Raw genomic sequence first — 13,811 nt, 5'->3', positions numbered from 1 at the left:
GTTATGAACATTAATCTGGTGTTTTTCTACAACTTAAAAGGTAGCAGGATGCTAAAAGGCATTAGTATAAAATTGAGATGATGTATTTTTTTTATGTTTCTACTATATGCTTTTTGATAACCCCATGTGCTACAATGTTTTGAACCAGGATACTAAAACTGGCAGAGCTCTGTTGTCATCACTCAGTGATATATGGTTATAGTAAAAGTACACTTGGGTAAATTGCTCCTGATTGCTTATTTCAGTCTTTTGCCAAGCTGTAGTCTGTTCTATTCCAGCTAAACATTATAAATATTTTTAATGGAAATGGAATACACGTCAAAAGACATGATATTATTGTTTTATGACGCACTGGTTAGAACTCATGTTTAGTCATGCTCACTTTGCTACAGAATGGCTACTCTTGTACAACATAATGCAGTGTGTGAGGTAAGTTCAGCTTGTGTGATAACTTCTTATGAGAAATTGCATGTTCACAGATGCACTTAATTCAAGTGAGGTACCCACATACATCTGAACGTAGAATATTCTCCAACAAAGCTAAATTAAATCCTTTTGAATTGTATTGTCAGTTAGACAAAATATAGTTGGTTCTTACACCGATTTCAATGCACAGTGCTTGGTTATTATCATTATACTCATCTTGCCTAAGCAAAAAAGATAGAGTGAAGTGACAGACAGTACATGTAGAAGTCAACTGCAAATCCAGCAATGGTACCACGAATTTATAATACTGGTTTTGTTGAGGTTGATACTGAAATTCTGATCAGCTCCAACTGATCTGGGGCTTAAGTTTTCCTGTCAATCTAACCAGGAAAAAGAATGGTGGCCCAGCTTTTTTAGGTACAGGTGCTAGTTTGCACTTGTAGCAGCCCCTTTGAAGATTGTTTTAAAAGAGCAGCTAGCCCCTCTAGATATTTGGCTGTGCTCAGGAAAAAGGATAATTCTAGTCCCAATCTCTTTTTCTGTGTGGACATGGCACAACAGTTGGACTTTGAGCATGGTTATGTATCTGAGCAATAGGTAATATTTGCTTGTGAGGGCAGTGCATGCCCTTACAGGCATTTCTTAGCTCCTCCTTGGCAAATGCAGCAGGCCAGATGGAATTGTTCCTTGGGCTGCCAGTTGGACCACCCTGGTTTGTACCAAACAGGATTTTAAAAAACCCAAGGGGATGGAAAAAGTCTGAAAATTAGCAACTAAAAATAAACAGGAAATGAAGGCAGAACTGTTTCACATGAAGGGCCATAAGTACATGAAATAGAGTTGTCCAGTTAAAATTATCAAAATGATGGATTTAAGTAAAAACATTGGGAACAGTGAAAATAATGCCAGGGCAGAGGGGAAAGGAAGAGTTCTACGTAAAAAGAAAAAGCCCCTAAACAGCCACAGCTACAACAATGCTATCACTAGAACCATGCACGAATATCTCCAATGAAAGGTAAAGGCATGTGTCCAGAAGTATAGAATTTTGAAGGTCTGTAACATGTTAACTTTAACAAGATTCTTGTAACCTCCTTTGGAATTCCTTATTTGTTGCAGCAGCTATGGTTTGTAGCTTGAATTGTTTTCCTTGAAGACATAGCTTTGAGATATTAAGACTCAGGCCCAGTAGACATTGAAAGCTTGTATTCTATCACTTATGCTGTATAAATGAGAGCAGTTAGACAGGAGAAAGTTGCCGCACGGTAATAATAATAATAAACACTTTACTAGTTATCCAGTATCGGTTCTTAAGATGTAATGCATATTATTTTACCAAGTGGATATAATATGCTGTCCGTCTGTGAGGACACATTATTTTCAATGCACACTATTTAATGAAAATGTAATGCCAAATAGAAATAGCATCACCTATGATTTGATGTTACTGTTCAAATCTGGCAAAGTCAGAAGAATCTCTCAAAAATACAGGGCACAATCCTGTATTGCCAAGAGAAAACTTTGATGATCTACACTACCTTTTCCTTCCGTAGATTCTGCTACTGCAAAGAGCTATGAAACTCAATCAATAAAAATACAGAAAATAAAGTATAAACACATTATTTAAACATGGTACCATGTATGCTAATGTTGAGATATTAAATAAAATACTGCAATATGCAACTCCTTTTGGTATTTCACTCATCTAAGACCTTGAGATACAAAAGACTGCATTTTCTTATTTTGGAGTTTTACACAAATGTGGGCACTGGAGCACTTTTGTTATCTAAACAATTCCCCCAAAAATTTAAACACAGTGAAGCACAATCAAGCCTTATCAGATAGATTATTAAGTAGGACTTGCTAGGATACTTAAACTGCTAATGAAAACAACATATGCAGCACATGTTTGTGCAGCAGGCTAGAAGCTTTAAAAAGTCTTCCTGCCCTGCAAAGTGAACTCTGCTGAATAACACTTTGTTCTTGGGGGGGGGGGGGGGGGGAAGGATATTTCTTTCCTGCAGGACATATGGAATGTGAAGCATCCAGGACAGCAATGGAGAAGTATCATTTGGAGTTCTTTTGATTTGGTGAACTCTCCCTACAGTTAAGGCCAGCAAAACAGCCAAAGTTCTAGGTATTTCCATGGCATCTTTAAGTCACCACTTTTTTAGGTGGCTGTCTCTGAAGTGGTGCCACAGAGATGACAGTGATCTTTATCTCTTAGTGAATGTGCTTGTGTACCAAAGCTATTAATTTTACTGGTGGAAAAACTTGAGATTCCTTTTTCTAAGTCCCAATGCTACAAGTACAATCTGAAAAGGATGCTACATTTTTCTGGTTCACTTGCCTTACTGGTAATAATAATAATATTACTATATTTGGAATTTAAAGTAACAAATATAATAATTCAGTACAATAGAGTCTGGTTAGCAAAGAAGGCATTGTAAGATCATCAAAGATGGTGGACAGAAACTGGATCGCACTTCGGATGGCAGGATTAAACTATACCACCAGGATTAAACTATACCACTACACTTTCATATTCTAAAAGAATAATGCACAAGATGGAGCACAAGTCAATTTCTTGTTGTTTCAAGGGTATGGTTATGCCTTTCAAAGAAGACAGCACTGAAGGGTCTTTAGAGAAAGAACCTGGGGCAGATTCCAACGTAGTAGAAGTTATCATAACTGAAATCAACAGACATGACGGTTTCAAACAGCTGATGAGCCTTCTCTTCTTTTTTTAGGAGTGGATTTTGAATATGGCCAGAAAGGGATCACAGAAAGTCCCGTCACAGATTTTCCATGCTTCATACATGTCTCTGCTAAAGGTTTTAGCAAATGTGCTACTGATTTTAACAAGACCCAGCTATTTTTACTTCTTTAATTGTTAGAGCATGAACACTTCAAAAGCTTAGAATTTTTCAATTTTTCTGTAACTTAGAAAATTTCAATCTCTTAGAGATGTAAAGGGGTATGATTTCTTCTTCCAAATGTAAAATTCACATTAGAATCTAGACAAGCAAGTAAACAAATTAACGTATTAATTTATCATTTCCCTTTTTTCATTACATGACATCTTTGCTCATTTACTCAGAATTATTTATAGCACAAAAACAAGAAATAACCATTCTGAGTCTGTAGCTCAGAGTTCACACTAGAGTTCAACAAGTCTCAATTGCTACCTACTTATGTTTAGTAACAGAAGGAAGCATGTATTTTCTCCATATACAACACTACTTCCATAGTTTCTTTAAAATTTACTCTAATATTTCTCTGTTGACTACCATAATATGAATTAGATGACAGAATCAAATGTAGATTGCTGCTGTGCAAGGCAACATATAAATAAATATAGAATACAGATGGTGGATTCAGTTCCAAGAGGCTTAAAAGAAAAGGCTAGAAACATATTAAACTGGCAGATAATACCGGCTCTGAGAGTAAATGTATTCAGCTATTTCATTATGTGCCTTATTCCAGTATCATCACTGTAATCAGTAAATTTCCCAAAGCTAGATGATTCAGACAGTTTCACCCATAATTCAAAAATTAATTTTGATGCACATTGTACCAGAAACTCAATATGGGTTTTGCAAATAGCCTTCTGTAGCGATACCTGCATTTTTTATTGTCAACTAAAGTTTTTTAGTGAAAACTAATTACCCATTCTCAGTATGAAACATCGATGGATTTGGCGGTGGAATTATACTTGGGTGGCAGCACTCCTCACCATCTCAGCCAAAATTCACACAGCCAAGGGTGTTGGCTACCTGTAAAACAGTGATATCATCATTTCCTATTGTCTCCTTTCTAGAGATATGTAAACAAAATCATAGTATCAAGCAGTATGTCTCTTAGCAAAGCTTTATTTCCACAAATAAATTCAAGAAATTGAAACTCCAGAATATTTTACCTGTTTGGAAAATGCAAAATTATGCCTACCAAAATGGAAGAATTTTTATCAGTCACTTGAATAGGAATACTTGAGTATTCACTCGCTTCTGACATATATTGATCCAACAGAACCTCAGCTGTTTTTCACCAGGTTGATAATAGACATTACAAAATGTTTATGAATACGCAGACTCGTAAAGCATTAAACCTATATGACAAAGCATAATACGTCTCAGGTTTTGTTTCTTTATGTTAGAACAGAACACGATACTGATGAAAAATGCATGTTTATCACATATAACAATTTAATAACATAAACTGCAGTGCTACAGTTCTTTTCTACTTTATGGAGTGTCATAGACAGTAAGTGCCTATATCTTACATGCCAAATGAAGCAATGAAACATTCATTATTCTCATTTAAACATTGTGGAAAGCTCCAGCATAGCCTGGTTAAGCCAACTTCCAGGAAGATCTTAGTATGGCAGCTAGAATACCAGAAAGATATCCTATTATAAACAGTACTTAGCACTTATGTAGTGCTTTGCATTTTCACAATACTTCCCAAACAAGCAAGTATTGCGCTCACTGTACAAGTAAGGTCACTGAAACAGGACATCCTTCTATGAGAAAGGTTAAAAAATGTTTTCTCAAATAAGAATTAGAGTACATGGCAAATGTTTTCCGTTTCAGAGCTAACCAGAAGCCATGCTTTCCTTGATTGTTCAAAACTTAAGTGGTACATAAACCAATTTCATTGTCCTATCAATGCATGACTGAAAGTATTCCATATTAATGTAATATTAATAACAAGTATAAAAATGAACAAAGTACATAACTAAACAGATACTGTAGGTGATCATTGCTCTCACAAGGAATAAAGTGTCAAAGTGCTGTACTGCTGAAGTTTGGGCCTGAGCTAGAAGGTCATAAATAACAAGGCAATGATCAAGAGGTCTGAAAAATTAAGGGAAACAGGTACAGCAGGCTCTAGAATAAGTCATGACTGAGACGATAAAGCATGTCTGACAGAACCTTGATTTCTTTATTCACCTTTCCTTCTCAGTTTTGTCATTAATTGTTATCCATTATTTTTTTCTACTTTTGAGTGCTAGCCTAATTTTCCTTCTATTAGTAACATTTTCTTTTCTTCAAAGAAAAGGCTTTTATCCTAGTTCTACCCATCAATGGGTGAATTTCTGGCTACTTTAAAAAAAATGATGTCAAAGAGGGTATTTAGTCCACTTAAATGTTACATCTTTTCAGAACTCCACCTCATCCTAGTGGCTGTAGGTAGATGGATCTCAAGACACAGTGTGGAATCCTATTTGAGAAACTTCTAAATCAAAGATCATTAAGAAACAAAAGAAGCAACGGACTGTTTGCCCGTCAAGATGTTTTCCTAGAAGCGTCCCTTGTGTGTCTTACATGACTCCCTCCTTGTAGCAAACCAGAAGGATAAATAACTCATAATTACTACCTCATCTGCTTGAAATCACATTTTTCCATCATGTTAAAAACAGCTATTAAAACTTCTAAAAATTGTTTCCTACAAAAAAACTGGCAACTCTCGAATTATTACCTGTCCACTCAGCTATGTCAAAACAATTCAGTTCTGCAGATTTCCAGACAGGTTCACTGATTTCTTGGTACGACAGCACTCTCAGGGAACATACAGCTGTCACTTAGAAGCGTTACCCAAAGTTTTGCCTGTACAGATTACCTACTCCTGAGACAAACAAGGGCCCTTGATGTTAAAGTGCAAACCATTTGGAAAGCCATGCTTGGTGGAGCGATACACAAGCCTCCCTGAAGAGCCGAGTATTTGGTGTGAGGTTATACAGAAAATCCATCGGTCCAGAGAGAACAGCCTCCACAATCCCTCGGTTCCTTCAAGCTGCCAGAGGCACAGAATGTCCTCAGGGCCTTCCACCATTACATGTAGTCAGACAAGTTTATCAGAAACAGTTCCACTGAAAGTACAATGCTAGCAACTCAGACTTAACATTAGAAAAAAATGACTGTTAGAAATATTCCTTGTGAACTGTCAACTGACTCTTGAGTTTCCAAAAAACGCTGAATGCCGTTAGAAACTTATTTGGTTCCCACCCACACTTGACTGATTGGCTAGCAAAATTCACCAACTAGTCCTGCAAACTATGTATTTCCATACTAAAATACAGTACAGTTGATGGGTCTGAAAATTGGCTGATTATAATCCTTTTTGGAAGTCAACACTGCGTTACTATATCATACCCAAGAGGTGACCTCTACCTACTAATCTTATCCCAGACACACAAAGTAATTTGTAACTTTGTACCATCCCTGGAATGCTATGATTCCTATTTTAAATCACCATTCAGGTCCCACCCGAAAGAGTCATACGGGGAGTAGGAAAGGTCAAAATGCTAGAATCAATCACTCTAAATCATGTTTTTGCCAGAGTCAGAACCGAACCTTTGCAGGAAGGGTTAAGTGCAGTCTGTTTGCCTCATTCAAACATCTACTCTGCAGTGACCATTCCTAGGGAAATTAGGGATTCCCTCACATCTGTAACGAATTACGTGAAGCAGTACAGCTCATCCCTAAAGTTCATTTGATAGTGATTGTAATACATGCCTTAAGGTTAGGATGCAGTGCTTAACTCAATCACTTGATTATACACAGAATTTCAAATCCTGTAGAAGCTAGGCTGCATACAAAAATTTGGGGATTAAGGGCAGCTCACCTGGACTTCTGGGCCTTTATTATTTGTATCTTACCACAGGTCGACCACATTCATGCAGAGAATACTAAAAAATGAACTGTATATCTTATATCTTGTATTATTTTGAAGTGCTATATTCATTAGGAGATCCCAACTGTTGCTCCCTATTCCAGGAAATGGCCTAACATACATTGAATGTGTTCAATGTGTCCAGTATAACTGAAAGATACCAAAGTTGGATTTTTCTTCTTGATACGACATTTTAACATTATTATGACAGAAGCGAACATGAATGATCAGTGCATCTATCACTAAGGACTCTCAGGTTCCCCAAGGAATGCTTTCATGTTGGGCTAAAGCAATGAGCTCTTCTATGTATTAACTTTGATTCCTGAAGATAGAGATGATAACAATGAGCTGGTGTACTGGTCACTCCTGACAGATTCATGTTATTTCTGGTGCTTTGTTCTTCAGTTCTGGCAATAAAAACACCTTCAGCTCAGTTTGTGGCTGTCTTACATTTCCTGCCCTATGTGCCTGCCTGCATGAGGAAAACTTAAGAGAATTGGATTGCAAGTGCACATAGAAGGTGCGGCCTATTCTTTTGCAAACCACAGCCTCACTAACAGGGAAACACAAAATAGACTGGAAGAAGTTTTCTATTAGACCTGTCCAGGAACATATGGTTTGAACATCTGCCACTGTGTCTCCTTAACCTGCATCTTTTTTTCTTTTTTTTTTTTAATATATTTTGGCCTTAAGTTCAGTCCAAGTTCATCTGGTATCCACATCAGTTTACATCTACATCCAAGGATCTTCATTGTCCATATATCTTCCAGTCAAATGAAAGAAATGATTCACATATCACCACCTGCGTGTGAACCTACCACCTACTTAGATTCATTTCTCGCCAAAGTTAATGGAGTCTTCATGTCAAGGTTTAGAAGAACATACATAGTCCAACCTGTCTTTGACAACTCCATTCCTGGCAAAATAATAGCCTGCAGAGCCAGAAGTTCCAAGATTTAGTGGCTGGACAGTGCTCCACGCACATGAAGTGGCTTTATAACCACATGCTAACTCGTAGCCAAACTGTAGTCTGTATTTCATTTTAATTACAACTATGTTAAGCACCACTTCTAGTCAAAGGCTGACTATTGTAAATAATCGAAGATCTACATGCTTGAAATTTACTGTGCATCTCAGGAGTAGGAGAGAGGGCAACCAGGCCAAGCTCAGTCACTTGAATGATGGGCTCCCAAAAAAGCAGCCTCCATAAGAATTAGCTGTTTACAAAATCACCTGCTTCTTCCAGCTTTTCTTGTGCATGACTGGGACTCAGACTATAGCTCTAATCTTCTCCAGGCTGATCTAATACAGTCAGGATTTAGGCTGCTGACAAAATGCTCTCAATGCCCCTTATTGAGGCATAATAGAAAATTATTTAAGGGTAAAATTTGTAACCTCAGGTCAGCGCAGGCTAAATGGACACTTCAGAAAGATGACACTAGGTATGTGCTACACTGGCACAGACAACACAGCCCAGAAGTGTGCATAAACCTCCAGAAGTATGCGTGATGCAAGAAGTGTGAGGTAGTTTTTGGCACCATTCTGATATCATTCAACATGAGCCAAAAACACTGACTTCTTAGCATGTTCAAAGGAGAACACTCATGAGAATGACTGCTAGGTACACAGGTACTTTCCTGCATATGCCAAGGGACTTGGTAGTTCTGCGAATGATGTGTCGAGAAACATATTTGTTTGAGATGAACTCCCTGCTTTCCTAAAGACAAATTATGCGACTGAATTAGAAAAATCTTTCTTCTAAAAGCTAAATTACACGTATGAATGGAACATACATTGTCTAGGAAAATATATGACAAATGGTTACCGATTCCACTGTTATTTCCCACCTGTGGGGAAAAATGGTTTTTACTGTTTGGAAAATAGCCTCGAAAAGCACAGTTTATACAGAATATACATTCTATATGCAGCAATGCAGCGCATGGTGCCTTAGCACATATTATGTGAAAGCTACTGTGAAGAATTTCCCAAACCAAAGCTTCCATATCAAATATGAATTGATTCACATCAATTTATGTAACAGAGTGAACTGCACATGCACCACATCACCACGGAGAAAATCTGTGAAATCCTATCTGACATGCCAGTCATTGAGCTACTCAGCAGAGTTTTGTGACTGCTTGGTTTTAACGCTGCCGGGCTATGATTTCCAGCCCTGCCCTCGGCAGGCAACAAATCTTATGAGGCAGAAGTATATAGGCCCACTATTTAGCTCTGTCATGCACAATATTGCTTATTCAGAAAGACCTTTACCTCTTTGATAACTCTTGAAAGCATTTCAGAGTTTCCTCGATTGCCATCTTATACAAAGCGTTCTTAGAGGACGTAAGGACACCCCAAGCACTGGAGCAAGGGATGGCATACACATGGCTGGTAAACTGCAATCGTCAGTGGAGTTATTAAAGTCCCTGCTAAGAAATACTTTTTTTTTTTTCCACAGCAGCTTCTTTTGTCTCGTTGTAACAAACATAAATAGAGACATGTTGTTGAGGTGAATTACAGCAGGTAGTAAAAGTATGCAGACCATAGGCAAGCGGGCCTCTTGAGTCTTCATTCCTTCACAAAATGGTTTGCTTTATCTGCCTTCTAGTTAGCCTAGCTTATGTTGCAAAATTGAACGCAGGTAATTGAAGGTTTGTGTTAGCAGCTGACGTGATGTGCTAAATAATCTGTACTTCATATTCCCTGATGGGCCAATCAAGTGGAGTTAACATCAGCCGAATACTGCTTTTGTACCCTGACAGGACTCAGGTTTTTTTGAAGTCATGTTCAGAGACCAGACACATTGGTTTATAGTCCCAAATTGTCCAGGTGGCTTCAGCTGGTTTAGAGGATTTCTGTTAAGAGCCATGGGGAACTCTGTGGTAAAGACATACCCTAAAAACTTGTCTGTGACTGTCTGGGCACCTATTTTCCCATAAAAAATATCCTTGCAAGTCCTGTTCATTCATGTTACACCAGCTTTCACACCTCGTATTCGTGGTATGCAAAGACAAGCAACGTGTTATTCTCAACACCATGAAATGATGTGGGCTGTAGTATATGGTGGAGAGAACCAACCAGAAATGTTCTGACCAAACTGAAAATTTCTGTTACATCACAAGCAGAAACATAAGCAAAAAATAATGGTTTTATAAACTTCTGACTAACCGCAAGATGCTTTAATGAAACCACTCCGGCAGTTTTCCTTCTTCATTACCAGAGGAGCTGCTACGGCAAATGGACTTGAAGAGTTCACAGCTGTGGGGAACTCCCGCCATAAAGACTGTCCCAGAGTCAGGGCTTCCTGATATTCCAGCTCTCTGCCCTGAAGCCACAGGAACCCTCACCCCGGTGATGCAGCAGAGAGCCAGAAAAAACTCTCAGCTTCACTTCTAATAGGACTCTCAGCACAGTCAGGCTTTTACCCAAAAAAAGCCAGAAGCACAGAAGCTCAGACTGCCAACCCTTGAAATTCCTGCCCAAGTTCTCACTCCAGATTTCCAGATTCCTGGGTCTCTGTCCACCCAGTTGACAGGGAAACAGGGAGCTGGGACCATTAACTTTCAGAAGCCACAGCTTAGGCAGAAGCCTCTGATCCTGGACTCTCAAGCTCAGCTTTGTTTCAAAATAATTTAAATGAATTCTCTGACTGCTTTAGAAAGACTGTTCTGCTTTTCTTTCTGAGTGAAAGATACAAAATTCAAAATTTAACGCTTTTTTTTCTCAGAATTTATTCTGGAAGTGGAACACTAACTTTGAGCATATACGCTGGGGAATCTGTGATTGAGTGTTTCTCACGCTGTGGTTTCTATGATGCAGAATTTGCTGTGATACATGCTGGCCCCAACAAGAAGATGAATAAATAAGCTATAAAGCAGAATCACACATCCCACAGTTTAGGGAGAGTGTTTTAAAAAACACATATAATGTTATAACGGACTCACTGAAAAGTGTGCTGTTGATGAGCTATTGAGAGATTCCACTCTCATTTCATCTGACAGCGAATTCACCTGACAATGAAAGCTTTTTATCTTAAAATAACTGGCAAGACAAAACTGTGTTTGAGAAGTCCAACTCAGCTAAAGCAAAAGCAGAGCCACTCTCCAAGAGCTGAAGTCCACCTGCTTCACCCAGTGAAATGTCCCTGATGGTAGCGGGGGTGCAACCTTCCCGTACTAGTGTCTTAAATACTGCACTTTCTCAGATGCAAACTAAGGTGAGCATTGGTTTGTCTCCTAGCCTGCTCCAACGCTGCAAAACTCCACCTCATGGCACGCCGAGTATTATCCATCAGTGTGGAAGGACAGAATGTAGCCTTGTTTTCACTGCTGAGAAGAAAAAACCTGTACTGGTAAATTTACACAGCTTAGCTGTAAAGTGAGGTGACCGTACAAAGTTCTTGCGTGAATCACAAAAATACCTAAAGGTGTGCTGCCAGACAACAGCTGCTGGCAGTTTACGAATAATGTGATGCTACCAATTACTTCCATCAGGCATAATCCTCATCATGCTATTAGATCCCTTCGCTCAGCTTCTGCTCCTACCTGTACACTCAGATGATAACTGCACTTCCCAAAACTGACACTAGTTGCTCCACATATTTTCTCGTCTGTTCAAAATACTAAGGACTTCACTAACTTTAAATCTGAAAGCAGGTATCTCGGTACATTTAAATTCCCTTGCAAAATATTTATGACGATCTGAATTCAACTGCTGAGCCACACAAATTAAAAAGAACAAACACAACTGAAAAATAGTAAATGGTAAGTTCAAGCGTATGTCACAGTCTTAGCCTTATGTTCTTTGAAGGGTATTCTGACACATTTGACTCATGCTATACAGATACCATGATGTATTATGATATAGACAATAATAAAGATAGTAAAGGTAATGTTATAAATAAGCCCAGTCTGCTTATCTCCTGGATAAAACTAGAAGAAAATCTAGCTATGTTCAAATATCACAGCAGTAGTAGCTTCCTTTAACGTGCTATCCTTCTCGCACATAACTGTAGCAAAACCGAAAGATTCTCACCTACATCCTAGAAACAAATTACAAAGTTTATTCACCTCTACTTATGGCATTACCATGTTTAATCGTTTCCAGTAATGAAGTTCACATGACAGAATCCAGGCTGCGTTAAAAGACTGATGTGTTTATTAACCATATTTCCTATGTATATGTTTCCACTTCCTAAGTATTCCCTTATCTCTGTTTATCAGAGGCTGAGAGACACCTGAAGCTGACACTCTGAAATGGCATATACTAATACTGACCTTAACTTTGCATTATTAAAAAGGTTTATAAATAAATTCCTATACCAACCAGCTTGAAAAAAAAAATAATAAGACTTTCTTAAAGAAGCCGTCATGAACTTTTTTGAAGTGTGGAAAGGAACGTAAGATTAAATTATGTCTTCTTGCACAAAACCCCAAGAATCAGCATTTGCTATTCAGAGCTTATAAACAAAATTCAACCTTCTTCAAGTCTTGCTTATACACCTTTATATCCTTCTATCACTACAGAGCTCCAAGTTTTGAGCACTTCATGTTATACCAGGTCAATAAACATTGGCCATTCCACAGAATTTCTGTGTAGAACTTCTATGTAGAATCTGACCTTCACAAACTGACAGCTCTTTCTTAGCTTGGTAACTTCCCATTTCGGGAAATCATTCTCTATTTAATTACTACACCTCAAACTCACCTCCTCTGAGAACCAGTACAGGTATACATAGAAACGGAAATTTACGGAGGCAGCACTTGAAGGAAGAAGAAATATTATTTACTAATAGCTGTGTTACTTTGATCATATAGATTTATATTCCTCACTTCCTTTTTCCTCCAGAGAGACGGGAACTGTGAGGATCAGGCCGCAACTGCTCAACAGACACTTTCACTGAACATTTATTTTTTCAAGAGGGTATCTGCCCCACAGTCACTTCTTTCCACTCAGTTCCATTTTCCCATTCCAGTAAGGGAGAAGCAATGCAAAATCTGTTTGAAAAGTCTGACCACCTGCCTACACAGGGAAAGAGGCAGTCGGACCTTCAGCTGCCTACTTTTGCCACTACAATTCCTCCAGCATAACCCTCCGTGGGGAGACTGCTTGGGAATAAAAATGACTTCTTTCTGATATCGCTGCTTTGCTTTACACCAGAATCACTTTCCTTTCAGAATAACCTATGTAATAACCCAGTAAATGTGGCATGGCTGTTGTGGTATAGTCACATTGCTACAGTTCTGCCAGCCAGGCTGCTCACGGGACACGTTCCCCCACTGCCAAGCAGGGCTTTTTTCGAAAACAACAAAGCAGGACAGCTGAATCACCACCAGTGCTCGCGATACTCTAAGGGTGCCACACTGACTTCACTCATCTACACGAGTGCTGGGGCCCATGCTGTCCCAGAACCCCTACAGCAAGTACCCAGAACTCACTGTACTCGTTGTGGCTCAGGCCCTGGTCGGGAACATTTTCAGCCAAACAAGAGTCAGTAGCAAGTCAAGCGGCGGTCATGAGTTCAGGAGCCACCAGCCTCCAAGAAATGTACTTACAGTGAGAGGGGACAGTTTTTTATGTCTACACAACGCTTTATCTGATGTACTCCTTGTCCATGCCAAATTCCGATTTAGTTCACAGCGGGCTGCTTAAGAGTTCAAAACTACATCTGAAGAGATTTAGTTAAACGTGAGGCGAACAGTAACGGGCCCTCG

This window comes from Cygnus olor, chromosome 4 (assembly GCF_009769625.2).
Source record: "Cygnus olor isolate bCygOlo1 chromosome 4, bCygOlo1.pri.v2, whole genome shotgun sequence".
Lineage (NCBI taxonomy): Eukaryota > Metazoa > Chordata > Aves > Anseriformes > Anatidae > Cygnus > Cygnus olor.
The sequence above is the reverse complement of the archived record's forward strand: the minus strand, read 5'-3'. Positions refer to the sequence as shown.